Source organism: Falco rusticolus, chromosome W (genome assembly GCF_015220075.1).
Source record: "Falco rusticolus isolate bFalRus1 chromosome W, bFalRus1.pri, whole genome shotgun sequence".
Classification (NCBI taxonomy): Eukaryota; Metazoa; Chordata; class Aves; order Falconiformes; family Falconidae; genus Falco; species Falco rusticolus.
Genome location: NC_051209.1, coordinates 1824303 through 1842220, shown reverse-complemented (window position 1 = coordinate 1842220; position 17918 = coordinate 1824303). Strand labels below are relative to the sequence as shown.

Genomic DNA, 17918 nt, shown 5'->3' with positions numbered 1-17918 from the left:
CAGGAATCAGACGTTGAGAAGAATGTGTGGAAAAGTTATACCAGATCTCCTCTCTCCAACACAGTTTTAATTAAGTGAAATAATTAAATATCTAAAGCTCAATTAGCCTATAATAGCAATTTGAAAAATTCTGTGTTCTGTTTCTTGAGCTTTTTGAAGAACAAGAAATTGGATATGCTGATGTTTTCCAGCCAACTAAAGGATGAAAATAAAAATGTCTCCATAGAAACAAAGCTTCTTTCTAGATGGTTTCTCAAGATATGCCTGAACTAGAAGCAGATGTCTGATTTGAGAACCTTCAGTGTAAATGAATGACTTATCAGCAGGTATTGGAAATAATGTGGAAGTCCTATTAAAGGGCCCTGGGTTCCTGTCACTCAGGAAGCCCCTGCCAAAACAGGGTTGGTTGTCCAAATAAAATAGAATAAATTCTCATTAGGCTTTAGCTTTTCTCAGGAAATTATTTTCTCTGCATGTTCTTTCTCCTGTGAATCTGAACATAAGTTGTTTCTTCTGTTCATCTATTCTGCTGGCTCTCACTTTCTCCAACCTCTTTTTGGATAACACTTGATATGTGCTGCTACTTTAAGAGTTGTGACATTTGTGATTTTTAACCCCCCAACCCTCTTTCCCCCACCTCCTGTGATAAAATAACAACCAGAAAAGAATCTAACAAGGCATTGCATGCCTGTTGAGAGAGAACAACCTTGATTTAAGGAGAGAACAGAAAATATGTGACAGGGGAAGTGGATCAGCAAAGTTATAGACGGCTAATTTCTCCAGTTTGTGTGAATTTATAGATTATGTTGTAGCCCTTGACAGTATAACACCAAGTGTTGCTAAAAGAAAAAGATTTTTCTTTTAGAGGGACCACAACTTTGAAAGAGTTTCGATAAATGTGTCAGCTTTGATTACTGATGATACACTTCTAGGATTCAAAATCAGATTATAGGGGGTTTTTTTGGTGTTCGGTGTGTCGTTGTAGTCATCTCCGTGTCCCCCCGTCCCCCCCATCTGACTAAGAAGTATGTACATTTTGGTTTTTCTTTCCTTTTGAAATTATTGAGAAATTTATCTGCAGTTAATAATGTGTTGTTCTAATTTAACATTTGTGCTGCATTTGCACTTTCTAGCATCAATTTTGGACCCAGACACCATTGCACTAAGCACTGTGCAAATGCAAGGCTAGAATTTGTTTACTTACAGCCAACAGATGAAAAACTTTATCACAGACCTTTCAGAAGCAGACAGGACATGTTTTCCAATGTTTCTAGATTGAAAGTCAAGACCATATTCCCCGCTGCTCATCTCTGCTTTTTTTCAGTGTCTAAGATGTACATAGTGATGCTTTTAATAATACTCAAATGGATAAATGTGAATAAAACACAAAACAAGGCTTCTGAAAAGCCTCAGTATTACTATGCAGCGTTGTTGTGGGTTAACTAAGCACCACAGCTTGCTCACTTCTCCCCCCACCCCAAGTGGAACAGGGGAAAAGGAAAGGAAGAGTAAAAGCAAGAAAACTTGGCGATTAAGATAAAACAGCAAAAAAATTGTTTAGTAAGTGAAGGCTAAGTGGATAAAGAGAGAATAAAAAAAAACCCCAACAAGTGATGCAAAGGTAATCACCCACCACCTCCTGTAGGTAGACTGATGCCCAGACAGTTCCTGATCAGAAGATGGCTAACCCCCCCCTAAAATCCCCTCTTTTCCCTTAATTGCCAAGCATGACATAATACGCTATGGAATATTGTAGGGGACTAAAATAAGTTGACCTTGTAGAGGAACAAGGCTGAATTGGCAGAGCTGTTAGTGTACAGATAAGCGGCCAAATTTGGCAGTGAAACCCCAAGAGTGTGAACAGCTCGTAATAAGTAACTGCTTTGCTACACATAGACAAATTCCCAGGTGCTTGCTGCACGTAGCCACATTCCAGGGCAGAACTTGGGTAGATAAGCATTTGTATATAACTAGCATTTATGTATGCAATAAACGATCTCACTTCTTCACTGACTTGGTGTCCTGGTTTAACCCCAGCCGGCAACCAAGTACCACACAGCCACTTGCTCACTCCCCCCCACCCGGAGGGGTGGGGAGGAGAATCAGAAAGGAATGTAAAACTTGAGGGTTGAGATAAGAACAATTTAATAATTTAAACAGAATAAAGAGGTAAGAACAACAACAATAACAATAATAACAATTAAAACAGAAAGGTGGGGGAAAAGGATAAAATCCAAAGGAAAAGGGAAAAGGAAAAAAACAAGTGATGCACAGTACAACTGCTCACCACTCTCTGACCGATGCCCAGCCAGCCCCCAAGCAACGATCCCCCCAGCTAACCCTCCAAGTTTTATATACCAAGCATGACGTCCCATGGTATGGAATACCTCTTTGGCTGGTTCAGGTCAGCTGACCTGGCTGTGTCCCTTCCCAGTCTCACATTCTTTACATCTTGCCCAGTCTGAACAGGCCCAAGACCTGCTGCTTGAGCTATCTCTTCTTTAATTTGTTCAAAGGCTTGTCGTTGCTCAGGACCCCATTTAAAATCATTCTTTTTCAGGTCACGTGATAAAGAGGGCTTACAATCAAACTGTAATTTGTGCATTCTCCAAAAACTGATGACACCTAAGAAAGCCTGAGTGTCTTTCTTATTAGTTGGTGGAGACATCGCTGCTATTTTGTTGATCACATCCATTGGGATCTCACGACGTCCATCTTGCCATTTTATTCCCAAAACTGGATCTCCTGTGCGGGTCCCTTGACTTTACTCTGTTTTATGGCAAAACCAGCTTTCAGAAGGATTTGGACTATTTTCTCCCCTTTCTTGAAAACTTCTTCTGCTGTATCACCCCATATGATGATGTCATCAATGTATTGCAGATTTTTTGGAGCTCCACCCTGTTCTAGTGCAGCCTGGATCAGCAGATGGTAGGGCTGTGTTTCCACCCCTGGGGCAGTTGATTCCAGATGTATTGGACGCCCCTCCAAGTTGAAAAAAACCTGTGGCCTGCACTCCGCAGCCAAAGGGATTGAGAAAAATGCATTTGCACTATCAATAGTGGCATACCACTTGGCTGCCTTTGATTCCAGTTCATATTGAAGTTCTAGCATGTCCGGCACTGCAGCACTCAATGGCGGCGTGACTTCATTCAGGCCACGATAGTCCACTGTTAGTCTCCACTCTCCATTAGATTTTCACATTGGCCATATGGGGCTATTAAAGGGTGAGTGGGGCCTGCTGATCACTCCTTGGTTCTCTAGTTGGTGAATCAGCTCCTGGATGGGAATCAAGGAGTCTTGGTTTGTGTGGTGTAGGGAATGGAGGCAGTGAGTTGTTTTGACATTGATAATATGCAGCTGTGGCCTTGCTTTGACGATGTGCAGCTGTGATCCTGCAGCAAAGAGGTAAATAACTTTGAGGGAGTATGAGAAGAAACCCAGGTGAGACAGAAACAAAGGAGGAATGTGATCTCACCTCTAGAAAATAAGGATACAGTGTGAACAGCAGAGAGTAGCCTATAGTGAACAGCGGCTGGGTGCGTGGACAGTAGAGTTTGACCAATAATAAAGCTTTTAGCAGCGCGTGTACAGAGTATAAACTTATAAAAGCTGTAACTAACTAACAATAAAAGTCTGCTTCACCATCCTTGCAATGTCTGTGCCTCGTATGCCACAAATGGCGCCCCACAGTGGGGTTTTTTAAGGAGGGAGGCTCACAGAGCCCGAACCGGTGGCATAGCCCGACTGAACCAGGAGCCACGGAAAATTTTGTGCACCCATCACCTTAAAAAACAGATGAATAGTTGGGAACGATGGGAGGGAAGTTATCCTGAGATCAACAGCGCAACCTGGATGTATTGCGACGGCTGCTTGCAACTCAGTAGAGAGCTGTGACGGGTCCGCAGCTAATGACTCTGTTAGAATGGATCCGTGACAAAGTGCCAGACTTTCCACCTGATGGCACTTTGCAAATTTCTGCCTGGCAAGCGGTCGGCAGACGATTGTATGATGCTGCCGCGGAGGGGGACTCCGCGGTGGGGAATACATTTAGCAACCTTGTGGCAAATTCTAGCTACTCTTCTTCAAGTTTCGACTAATTCTACTAACTGCTAAACCAGAAGAGGCTGTAAATTCCAACAACAGCTCGAGCACTGAACCAGGGGAGGCTGTAAATTCCACCGACAGTGCGGCTCTTCTCAACACACCGTCAACGATGGCAACTCCGTCTGAACCTCCTCTGCCCCCAAAGCTCCTGTCACCGATTGCAGCGACCCTCACAACACAGGACCAAGTGTGGGAACAGTACAACTGTTAAGTTCAGACTGGGCAAGATGTGAAGAACATGCTCTATAGTAATTATTCCATTATACTAATGGAATTGTAGAAAGGACCAATGGTCTCTTAAAACGACTTTTGAAACCTCACGAGGGAAATTGGGATGTCCGCTTGTGGGAAGCTGTTAAAGGTGTAAATGATAGATGAGGGGTAAACGGATGCCCCAAAATAACCGCTTTTTGCCCAACGGCTCCTTCCTTGATTCCCTCATTAAAGGGACCAAATGATTTAAAGAACCCAGCTCACTTCCCAGGGCAACCCGTTCTGGTGGCACTTCCTACTGTGGGAAACATACCACTGGTACTGAAAGCCCCACTGAATGCATGTGCTTGGGTGGCCTCTGATGCCCTGGGAAAGGAACATAAGATAAATACCCATCATTTTAACTCTTTTTGCCTCAGGGAGGCAAACTCTGTTGTTTTATTTTTGCAGGAGAACTCCGAGGGACACTGAGAACATGAACTATAAATAGATGAAAATTCAAAGCCCTAAATTTTAAAATTACTAATAGTAAAATTGGACTGGTACTACTTTTTTGTATTTTCCCACTTACGCATAACCAAAAGGGTGCTGAATGGCCTTGGTCTAAAGTTACTGTTGGGTATACTGGTTTTACCGGGCAGTATCCAAAGAATCACTTTCCAAATTTGGCCACTGTAGTACTGCATGATGATAAGCCCTATTCCCCACTTGAATGGGAGTGGGATAGGAAAGACTGGATCAGAACCTTGACTGGAATAATTGGAGAAAAGATTACGGTAGGATGTAGAAAAGTGGAAGGACTTCTCTATGAAAAGGCCTCTTTAATTACCATCTCTGGGAATCTTTTGGATCCAAATTTAACAACCAGAATTCACCCCAGTATTTCAGCAAAACTTTGTCATACTGCTGAGTGGGAATGTGATAAGCAAGAATACCTTATTATGTGCTGTCGCCAAAAGCACGTCGGCAATTATACCACCCTGGACCCAAGTACCAACAACGTTGAGATCTCTAAATCTTGTAAAAATGACAAGACTGACTGTTGGTATAACTTCACCTTGACGAGGCCTGTCTATGTGGTGTGTAATTGGCGAAGCAATCCGGCAAACCAATCAGATCTATTGAGTCTGACCTTCAAATTCAAAATAAATGCTGTAACTAAAACCCCAGTGATGCTTGTTGCAATAGTCACACACCATGGCATGGACACCACCCTCACACTAAATGATAAAAATAAAGTTTTACCCCCTTTTATGGTGGCTCAGGGTGACAACATCTCCATACGATGCAGATTAATTACTGAGTCCCTTATTGTGCCAACAAACAGCTATGGAGTTGAACCCCATGGTTCTATTTTGTCATGTAAAAACCAAAGCCAAGACTGTTGGCTGAATTTGACTGCAGTGCAGTACCCCTATAAGATTATGCGTGGTATAAAAAGCACAAAATACTGGGGTGAACTCAGGATGGAAGTCATTACACCTACCACTCAACCAATGGCTCTACCCAATCCAAAATTTTTTGAAATTGGACCATACATAATCAGAAATACAGGTCAGCAACAAATGTTGTTTAATCCAGAATGGTCTCTTAAACGAGTTGAGTTGTTGATGCAAGTTAATGTTTCAGATATTCAGCCAGCCTGCTCTCCTTTCCTAAAACCCTCTTACGAGGGATGGATAACCTGGCTGCAGAAACGGACACCTTCTGGGAAATGGACTTGGAGAGACCTAACTGGTGTTTTGGGAACAGGATTGGGGGTTCTGAATGGCATTGACTCAGAGATATTAATGAACAAATTGGCAACTACAGCTAATGATCTGGCAGGATTGCAACGACCTTTGCAATCTTCCCTATTGGCTCTGGGAACTAACCAGTGGCAGTTAGCAGATGTGCTACCAAAATGGGAAAAGGTGAATGTGGAAGATCACGAATTGATTGTAGATGCACTTGGTATAATCCAAAATAACCTTTCTTTGGCTCTTAGTTGTATCCGGGCACGTTATGGATACAATCAGTGGCTGCCTCGATTATTAGAGAAGGTGAAGTGTAGAGGGATTTTTAAAGGACCGAGGACATATGTTACCATTGTCCGGGTTGGACAACCCAGGCCTGTTAGTTGAAGCTGCAGAGCAGTTTTAAATAGTTCTGGGAACAAGCAGTGGGAGAAGGAAAACAAGCTCTGCACAAACAAGAAGCCAGGTGCAGAGCAAGTCCTGGGAACCGCGAAATCAGCACACTCTCATCGGCACACTGATCAGGCGCCTGCAGCATGCTCACCGATCAGCGACACGGACGCCCGCGTGGGCAGAGACTTTTATCCAATCACCTGTGTGTAAAGTCTTGTGAGCGGTTGGTTTAAGTTATAAATATGACCTGTTTGTTTAATAAAGTGAGCACGGCATGTAGCCATATAGGTGTGATTGTCGTGACTTGGCCGACTCTCCACGGGGGACCCTCTTCATCTGGCACCCGAACAGGGACCCATTTATTCGATTAAATGCGGTTCAGCTTAAATGCTGTTCGCTTAAATGCGGAAGTCTCTGTGCATCGGACCCAAAGGGAAGTTGTCCGATTAGGGAGCTGGAGGTCGGAGGCGGGTGGAACCTGGAAGGTGAAAAGCGGAGTCCAGAGTTCGGTGTAGAGCTGCAGATCGCAGCTTTTCCAGGTTTCTTCAATTTAGCTATTACCTTGTAGAAGAATGGCTGCAGAAGAGTGGCCACAGAATCCCTAAAGATCTGCACAATCCAGGCCTGGAATTAGAATAGGCCTGGAATTAGAATTGTGCTGAAGTTGTTGTGCTGAAGTTAACAAGAAAGTGGCCTTGATCTATTCTTGAATCCTGAGACCAAGTAACTTTGTTGTACTACCCACCCGTGGCTGTAACAAGCTGCAGCTGTTAGGGAAGACAGGTGCAAGGCCAAGGGAGATAGAGAACGGATTCAGCCAACAGTCTTGGCTTTGGTTTTTACATGACAAAATAGAACCATGGGGTTCAACTCCATAGCTGTTTGTTGGCACAATAAGGGACTCAGTAATTAATCTGCATCGTATGGAGATGTTGTCACCCTGAGCCACCATAAAAGGGGGTAAAACTTTATTTTTATCATTTAGTGTGAGGGTGGTGTCCATGCCATGGTGTGTGACTATTGCAACAAGCATCACTGGGGTTTTAGTTACAGCATTTATTTTGAATTTGAAGGTCAGACTCAATAGATCTGATTGGTTTGCCGGATTGCTTCGCCAATTACACACCACATAGACAGGCCTCGTCAAGGTGAAGTTATACCAACAGTCAGTCTTGTCATTTTTACAAGATTTAGAGATCTCAACGTTGTTGGTACTTGGGTCCAGGGTGGTATAATTGCCGACGTGCTTTTGGCGACAGCACATAATAAGGTATTCTTGCTTATCACATTCCCACTCAGCAGTATGACAAAGTTTTGCTGAAATACTGGGGTGAATTCTGGTTGTTAAATTTGGATCCAAAAGATTCCCAGAGATGGTAATTAAAGAGGCCTTTTCATAGAGAAGTCCTTCCACTTTTCTACATCCTACCGTAATCTTTTCTCCAATTATTCCAGTCAAGGTTCTGATCCAGTCTTTCCTATCCCACTCCCATTCAAGTGGGGAATAGGGCTTATCATCATGCAGTACTACAGTGGCCAAATTTGGAAAGTGATTCTTTGGATACTGCCCGGTAAAACCAGTATACCCAACAGTAACTTTAGACCAAGGCCATTCAGCACCCTTTTGGTTATGCGTAAGTGGGAAAATACAAAAAAGTAGTACCAGTCCAATTTTACTATTAGTAATTTTAAAATTTAGGGCTTTGAATTTTCATCTATTTATAGTTCATGTTCTCAGTGTCCCTCGGAGTTCTCCTGCAAAAATAAAACAACAGAGTTTGCCTCCCTGAGGCAAAAAGAGTTAAAATGATGGGTATTTATCTTATGTTCCTTTCCCAGGGCATCAGAGGCCACCCAAGCACATGCATTCAGTGGGGCTTTCAGTACCAGTGGTATGTTTCCCACAGTAGGAAGTGCCACCAGAACGGGTTGCCCTGGGAAGTGAGCTGGGTTCTTTAAATCATTTGGTCCCTTTAATGAGGGAATCAAGGAAGGAGCCGTTGGGCAAAAAGCGGTTATTTTGGGGCATCCGTTTACCCCTCATCTATCATTTACACCTTTAACAGCTTCCCACAAGCGGACATCCCAATTTCCCTCGTGAGGTTTCAAAAGTCGTTTTAAGAGACCATTGGTCCTTTCTACAATTCCATTAGTATAATGGAATAATTACTATAGAGCATGTTCTTCACATCTTGCCCAGTCTGAACTTAACAGTTGTACTGTTCCCACACTTGGTCCTGTGTTGTGAGGGTCGCTGCAATCGGTGACAGGAGCTTTGGGGGCAGAGGAGGTTCAGACGGAGTTGCCATCGTTGACGGTGTGTTGAGAAGAGCCGTGCTGTCAGTGGAATTTACAGCCTCCCCTGGTTCAGTGCTCACGCTGTTGTTGGAATTTACAGCCTCACCTGGTTTAGCACCATTAGTAGAATTAGTCGAAACTTGAAGAAGAGTAGCTAGAATTTGCCACAAGGTTGCTAAATGTATTCCCCACCGCGGAGTCCCCCTCCGCGGCAGCATCATACAATCGTCTGCCGACCGCTTGCCAGGCAGAAATTTGCAAAGTGCCATCAGGTGGAAAGTCCAGCACTTTGTCACGGATCCATTCTAACAGAGTCACTAGCTGCGGACCCGCCACAGCTCATTGCTGAGTTGCAAGCAGCCGTCGCAATACATCCAGGCTGCGCTGTTGATCTCGGGATAACTTCCCGCCCATCGTTCCCAACTATTCATCTGTTTTTTAAGGTGATGGGTGCACAAAATTTTCCGTGGCTCCTGGTTCAGTCGGGCTATGCCACCGGTTCGGGCTCTGTGAGCCTCCCTCCTTAAAAAACCCCACTGTGGGGCGCCATTTGTGGCGTACGAGGCACAGACATTGCAAGGATGGTGAAGCAGACTTTTATTGTTAGTTAGTTACAGCTTTTATAAGTTTATACTCTGTACACGCGCTGCTAAAAGCTTTATTATTGGTCAAACTCTACTGTCCACGCACCCAGCCGCTGTTCACTATAGGCTACTCTCTGCTGTTCACACTGTATCCTTATTTTCTAGAGGTGAGATCACATTCCTCCTTTGTTTCTGTCTCACCTGGGTTTCTTCTCATACTCCCTCAAAGTTATTTACCTCTTTGCTGCAGGATCACAGCTGCACATCGTCAAAGCAAGGCCACAGCTGCATATTATCAATGTCAAAACAACTCACTGCCTCCATTCCCTACACCACACAAACCAAGACTCCTTGATTCCCATCCAGGAGCTGATTCACCAACTAGAGAACCAAGGAGTGATCAGCAGGCCCCACTCACCCTTTAATAGCCCCATATGGCCAATGTGAAAATCTAATGGAGAGTGGAGACTAACAGTGGACTATCGTGGCCTGAATGAAGTCACGGCACCATTGAGTGCTGCCTTACCAGACATGCTAGAACTTCAATATGAACTGGAATCAAAGGCAGCCAAGTGGTATGCCACTATTGATAGTGCAAATGCTTTTTTCTCAATCCCTTTGGCTGCGGAGTGCAGGCCACAGGTTTTTTTCAACTTGGAGGGGCGTCCAATACATCTGGAATCAACTGCCCCAGGGGTGGAAACACAGCCCTACCATCTGCTGATCCAGGCTGCACTAGAACAGGGTGGAGCTCCAAAAAATCTGCAATACATTGATGACATCATCATATGGGGTGATACAGCAGAAGAAGTTTTCAAGAAAAGGGAGAAAATAGTCCAAATCCTTCTGAAAGCTGGTTTTGCCATAAAACAGCGTAAAGTCAAGGGACCCACACAGGAGATCCAGTTTTGGGGAATAAAATGGCAAGATGGACGTCGTGAAATCCCAGTGGATGTGATCAACAAAACAGCAGCGATGTCTCCACCAACTAATAAAAAAGAAACTCAGGCTTTCTTAGGTGTCATCAGTTTTTGGAAAATGTACTTTCCAAATTACAGTCTGATTGTAAGCCCTCTTTATCATGTGACCCAAAAGAAGAATGATTTTAAATGGGGTCCGGAGCAACAACAAGCCTTTGAACAAATTAAAGAAGAGATAGCTCAAGCAGCAGGTCTTGGGCCTGTTCAGACTGGGCAAGATGTAAAGAATGTGAGACTGGGAAGGGACACAGCCAGGTCAGCTGACCTGAACCAGCCAAAGAGGTATTCCATACCATGGGACGTCATGCTTGGTATATAAAACTTGGAGGGTTAGCTGGGGGGATCGTTGCTTGGGGGCTGGCTGGGCATCGGTCAGAGAGTGGTGAGCAGTTGTACTGTGCATCACTTGTTTTTTTCCTTTTCCCTTTTCCTTTGGATTTTACCCTTTTCCCCCACCTTTCTGTTTTAATTGTTATTATTGTTATTGTTGTTGTTCTTACCTCTTTATTCTGTTTAAATTATTAAATTGTTCTTATCTCAACCCTCAAGTTTTACATTCCTTTCTGATTCTCCTCCCCACCCCTCCGGGTGGGGGGGAGTGAGCAAGTGGCTGTGTGGTACTTGGTTGCCGGCTGGGGTTAAACCAGGACACCAAGTCAGTGAAGAAGTGAGATCGTTTATTGCATACATAAATGCTAGTTATATACAAATGCTTATCTACCCAAGTTCTGCCCTGGAATGTGGCTACGTGCAGCAAGCACCTGGGAATTTGTCTATGTGTAGCAAAGCAGTTACTTATTACGAGCTGTTCACACTCTTGGGGTTTCACTGCCAAATTTGGCCGCTTATCTGTACACTAACAGCTCTGCCAATTCAGCCTTGTTCCTCTACAAGGTCAACTTATTTTAGTCCCCTACAATATTCCATAGCGTATTATGTCATGCTTGGCAATTAAGGGAAAAGAGGGGATTTTAGGGGGGGGTTAGCCATCTTCTGATCAGGAACTGTCTGGGCATCAGTCTACCTACAGGAGGTGGTGGGTGATTACCTTTGCATCACTTGTTGGGGTTTTTTTTTATTCTCTCTTTATCCACTTAGCCTTCACTTACTAAACAATTTTTTTGCTGTTTTATCTTAATCGCCAAGTTTTCTTGCTTTTACTCTTCCTTTCCTTTTCCCCTGTTCCACTTGGGGTGGGGGGAGAAGTGAGCAAGCTGTGGTGCTTAGTTAACCCACAACAACGCTGCATAGTAATACTGAGGCTTTTCAGAAGCCTTGTTTTGTGTTTATTCACATTTATCCATTTGAGTATTATTAAAAGCATCACTATGTACATCTTAGACACTGAAAAAAAGCAGAGATGAGCAGCGGGGAATATGGTCTTGACTTTCAATCTAGAAACATTGGAAAACATGTCCTGTCTGCTTCTGAAAGGTCTGTGATAAAGTTTTTCATCTGTTGGCTGTAAGTAAACAAATTCTAGCCTTGCATTTGCACAGTGCTTAGTGCAATGGTGTCTGGGTCCAAAATTGATGCTAGAAAGTGCAAATGCAGCACAAATGTTAAATTAGAACAACACATTATTAACTGCAGATAAATTTTCTCAATAATTTCAAAAGGAAAGAAAAACCAAAATGTACATACTTCTTAGTCAGATGGGGGGGGACGGGGGGACACGGAGATGACTACAACGACACACCGAACACCAAAAAAACCCCCTATAATCTGATTTTGAATCCTAGAAGTGTATCATCAGTAATCAAAGCTGACACATTTATCGAAACTCTTTCAAAGTTGTGGTCCCTCTAAAAGAAAAATCTTTTTCTTTTTAGCAACACTTGGTGTTATACTGTCAAGGGCTACAACATAATCTATAAATTCACACAAACTGGAGAAATTAGCCGTCTATAACTTTGCTGATCCACTTCCCCTGTCACATATTTTCTGTTCTCTCCTTAAATCAAGGTTGTTCTCTCTCAACAGGCATGCAATGCCTTGTTAGATTTCTTTTCTGGTTGTTATTTTATCACAGGAGGTGGGGGAAAGAGGGTTGGGGGGTTAAAAATCACAAATGTCACAACTCTTAAAGTAGCAGCACATATCAAGTGTTAATCCAAAAAGAGGTGGAGAAAGTGAGAGCCAGCAGAATAGATGAACAGAAGAAACAACTTATGTTCAGATTCACAGGAGAAAGAACATGCAGAGAAAATAATTTCCTGAGAAAAGCTAAAGCCTAATGAGAATTTATTCTATTTTATTTGGACAACCAACCCTTTTTTGGCAGGGGCTTCCTGAGTGACAGGAACCCAGGGCCCTTTAATAGGACTTCCACATTATTTCCAATACCTGCTGATAAGTCATTCATTTACACTGAAGGTTCTCAAATCAGACATCTGCTTCTAGTTCAGGCATATCTTGAGAAACCATCTAGAAAGAAGCTTTGTTTCTATGGAGACATTTTTATTTTCATCCTTTAGTTGGCTGGAAAACATCAGCATATCCAATTTCTTGTTCTTCAAAAAGCTCAAGAAAACAGAACACAGAATTTTTCAAATTGCTATTATAGGCTAATTGAGCTTTAGATATTTAATTATTTCACTTAATTAAAACTGTGTTGGAGAGAGGAGATCTGGTATAACTTTTCCACACATTCTTCTCAACGTCTGATTCCTGCTGGTTGGCATAATTATTTCTTCCCTCAAAAACATGTTTAAAACTTTGTAATCCATGATGTACTTAGTAATCTTTTATAGCTTCTGAATCAGTCAGACCACTCATTTATTTCAACTTCTTTAAAAATCAACCTAAGAAACTGACTGAGAATATACTTCTTTCCCAGTGTGGAGGAAGGGGCAGCAAAAGCAACTATTAACCTTCTATTAGCATTCTGTGACTTTTACACAGAAGACAGAAAGTTTTAACACATTTTGACCATGCCACTAATTCTAGAAGTTAATGTTTTCTTTCTCTGTTTTTCTTTTAATATGTAATTAGAATTCACAGTGAATCCATTAATTTGCATTAAAGTAAGGGATGTTTCAGAATACTTTGGATCTAAAGATTTTAAAGAAAATTTTAAGTTAAAACACCATTTGGGCAATATAAAGAAAAAATGCATCGCAACATAAAGAACAACCTATAAAACAGAAAATAACCATCTAGTTTCTGTGTCCTGCTTTGTTAAAAATTGATTAATATTGCCTATTTTCTCTCATTACTTAGACTAACAGGCATTTAACCTGAACTTCAAGTATGCTTTTCATTCCAGACCTATTCACTATGAGTAAATTGGTGTAAGCCACAAATACAAGCATCTAAGCTGCAAAAAGCTGCAAAAGGAAGCAGCGAGTGCTAGCAGTGGGTGACTCTACTGAGAAGCACCGAGGCACTGATCTGCCAGGCTGATATACACTCAAGGGAAGTTTGCTGATTGTCAAGAACCAAGATCCAGGATGTCACAGAGACACAGCCACAACTGGTAAAAAGCACAGACTACTATCCCCTACTTCTTTTCCATGTGGACACCAATGACACAGCCAAGCATAATTTAGGCAAGGTCAAGCAGGACTTCAGAGCGCTGGGGGCACAAGTGAAGGGGACAGGGGCCCAAGTGATCTTCTCCTCTATCTTGAAAGTTAGAGATAGGTGTGTGGGCAGATGTTGACCCATCATGCAGATCAACACCTGGCTTTGCGGCTGGTGTCGTCACCCAGGGCTTTAGCTTCTATGATCACAGGACATTCTTAAATAAATACAGATTTTTGGGGAGGGCTGGGATCTACCTATCTAGAAGAGGAAGGAGACTCTGCTGGCAGATTGGCTGACTCGGTGAATTGCATTTTAAACTGATGAACTTGGGGGTGTGGGGGTGGGGGGGTGGGGTGTCCAAAGCTGTGACACTTGTGTATTCACAAGCAACAGGGTAGATGAGTGCACCTACCAGAGTAGTGAGTGAGGAATGCCCCCCAACCCTCCAAAAAAGTTCCTCCAAAAAGATGAGACAGTCCAAATGAAGTGTCTCTATTGCAATGCATGCAGCATGGGTAAGAAACAAGAGGAGCTGGAAACCACTGTGCAGCTAGAAAGCTATGATCTTCTTGCTATCACTGAAACTTGGTGGGATGAATAGCATGACTGGAGGACTGCAATCAACGGCTATAGACTGTTCAGGAGAGACAGGAAAGGAAGGAGGGGTGGGGGTTGCCCTCTACGTAAAAAAAATGATTGATTGCACAGAGCTGCCTGAAAAACAGCAGTGTACAGGTGAAGAGCTTATGGGTGAAAATTAGACACCAAGCCAACAAAGGAAACTTTGCGGTTGGTATTTACTACAGGCCATCTGATCAAGGGGAGGATGTTGATGAAGCATTCTTACTTCAAACTACATGAAGCATCACACTCCCAGGCCCTGATCCTGCTGAGAGACTTCAACCACTCTGACATCTGCTGGAAAAGAGGCACAGCAAGTTGTAAGCAGTCCAGGAGACTCTTGGAGTGCATTGAGGATAACTTGCTAAGCTAGGTGATTTCTAAGCCCAACCAGAGGAGATGCATTACTGTACCTGTTGCTCACCAATGCAGAGGAACTTATTGGAGAGGTCAAGACTGGTGGTACCCTGGGCTGCAGTGATCATGCCCCAGTGGTATTCATGATCTTGAGGGATACAGGCCAGATGAAAAATATAGTCTAGACCCTAAACATTAGGAAAGTGAACTTTCAGTTGTTTAAGGGACTGGTGGATGGGACCTCCTGGGGACCTGCCTTCAGTGATAAAGGAGCAGATAAGAGCTGGCAATTCTTTAAGGACATTTTTCTCAGAGCACAAGAACTCTCATTTTCCACGTGCAAGAAATCAGGCAAGGAAGGCAGGAGACCAGCATGGCTGAGTAAGGGCCTCCTGGTCAAACTGAAACACAAGAGGGAAATGCATAGGCATTGGAAGCAGGGACATCCATCCTGGGAAGAATATAGGGATACTGCTCAGGAATCCCTAACAGGATTAGGAAAGCTAAGGCACAGCTGGAGCTAAATTTAGCAAGGGACGTGAAGAATAATAAGGGCTTCTACTAGTAAGTTAGTCATAAAAGGACAACAAAAGAAACACCACTACCACCACCACCACCACCCCCCCTGAAAAATGAGACAGGGGATCTGGTGACAACTCACAAGGAGAAAGAAGAGGTACTCAACAATTTTTTTTGCCTCAGGCTTCACTGGCAATTGTTCTTCCCACATTTCTCAAGTCCCTGAATCTCAAGGCAGGGACTAGGGGAATGAAGTGCCTCCCATCATAGGAAAAGATCAGCTTCAAGACCACCTGAGGAACCTGGACATACACAAGTCCATGGAACCCAATGAGATGCATCCCAGGGTCCTGAGGGAACTGGCAGATGTAGTCACTAAGCCGCTCTCCATCATATTTGAAAAGTCATGGCAGTCAGGCAAAGTCCCTGGTGATTGGAAAAAGGGAAACATCACACCCATTCTTAAAAAGAGTGGAAAGGAGGACCCTGGGAACTCCTGACCAGTCAGCCTCACCTCTGTGTCCAGTAAGATCATGGAACAGATAGATCCTCCTGGAAGCTATGAAGATCATCTACGAAGATGAACAGAGGGCCTGTAGTGACAGAACAAGGGGCGACGGCTTTAAACTGAAAGAGGGTAGGTTTAGATTGGATATAAGGAAGAAACTTCTTATGGTTAGGGTGGTGAGGCACTGGAATAGGTTGCCCAGAGAAGTTGTGGATGCCCCATTCCTGGAAGTGTTCAAGGTCAGGTTGCATGGAACTTTGAGCAACCTGATCTAGTGGAAAATGTCCCTGCCCACAGCAGGGGGCTTGGAACTAGATGACCTTTAAAGGTCCCTTCCAACCAAAACCATTCTGTGATTCTATAGATTTTAGTGACTGTGCATAGACACAGAGGCTTGGAACTTGACCATGTTTTGCAAAGAGTTTAAAGCATACTCTTTGTTTCTTGAGTCCATTATGATATTTCATTTTCAAAAGATTTAGTGTTAGACTTTCCTTGTATTGACCCTGTTAAGTATTATCCCTTCTCAAGCACTGCAGGGGGTCAGCAATTTTGACTCTGTTCTAACTCATATTCTACTTGATGTGTGAGGCCTCCTGTTGATGTTATCCTTTGGGCCCACACAAAGGACCTTGAGTTTTACAAGTTAGTATGCGCATCCTTCTTCAGATTAATCAACTCACTTGTAATGTTATGTAAGGAAGACTGGCCAGCACTTAGAGGAGCAGGGGTATGGCCCCGCGAAGGATCCTTTGAATTAAAGAAATTAGCTACCCTCTGGAAAATTTTGGAAGGTGAAAAAAAATTTCAGCAAATGGATTATTGATATGTATGGAATAATTTGGCTTATGACCACCATAAAGAGGATGATCAAAAACGAGTACGAAAACCTTGAGGAAGAACTTCAGCTGCAGCAGCTGTGGGTAACTGCACCACCCTATACTCCTCCCTTTGTATTGCTTGTTGGTTCCCCCCCCAAATTGCCTCTGCTGTCCTCACTGCTTCTGCTGGGCCTTACTCTGTGTTTTCTAACGTTATCCCTAATCCTCTTGCAATGCAGCCAGTGGTGGAGAGATGGGTGTGTGCATGTGAACTGTTCCTCCCCCACCTCCAGTGTTACATGTATACACCCATCACCCCTGGAACCCCAGGGATTTGGTTATGTGGGGAAATCAAATGCCCAGGTTAAAGGAAGATGCAGGTCTATGTGCATTATTATTTTCCAATATATATTTGGGATATAATCCATCCTGGACTGATGTTAACCTGTTATTGAGAGAGTTGTTCCATCCAGGTCCAGACAGAAAGATAATTGAAAAGAATGTGGAATTATCCCTACAGCCAGGGGAAATCACACTGCCTGGCCTTAGGCTGATCCTAATTGGGATTATAATAATCAAACAGATAGAGATAATTGCTGAATAGTGGTTAGAAATCTGATAAATGTGATTAGAGCTTGCCAGGAGATAAGAGTAAATTGAACTAAAAGTACAGGAATGTAGACAGAGGCCAGGGGAACACCCCAGTGACTACTGGGGAAGATTGCAACAGGCTTTGTTGAAGTATGAGGGAATGATTCTCCAGAATTTTAATAATGAATTGGCAGCAAGTGTGTTTGTGGACCAAGCTGCCTCTGACACCTGCAACTATTTTAAGGATCATGTGCTGGGTTGGCAAGGAGAAAATTTAAAAGATATTATATTACCTGGAGGTTCTATATGTGTACAATATGTAGATGATTTGTTACTTGCCAGCAAGACATACAAAGATTGCTTGAAAGATACTATTTGTCTATGTACGGCTTTAGCAGAAAAAAAAGGTCACCATGCATCTCTTTCTAAGCTTCAGTTGTGTCAGCAGGAAGTAAAATATTTGTCGCGACGGAGGGAAGACACAGTCACTCAATATGAGTGATCAGCAGACTTCCTTTATTGTCCCTTACAGTCACCTTTTATGCCTTGTTATAATTAGCTCATACATATTACAAAAGTTAAGCTCATTATTGGTTAGTTGCCTAAATACCAAGCCCGCCCCTAGTTTCTCTTCTGTAGTTTTCTGTTCCCACCTGCAACATTCT

General features: G+C 43.1%; 1 pseudogene; it reads left to right on the top strand.

Moving 5' to 3' along the window:
• The window catches only part of LOC119140905, a 50805-nt pseudogene extending 43791 nt beyond the window's left edge, over positions 1–7014 (top strand).
• Positions 7015–17918: the final 10904 nt, after the last annotated feature.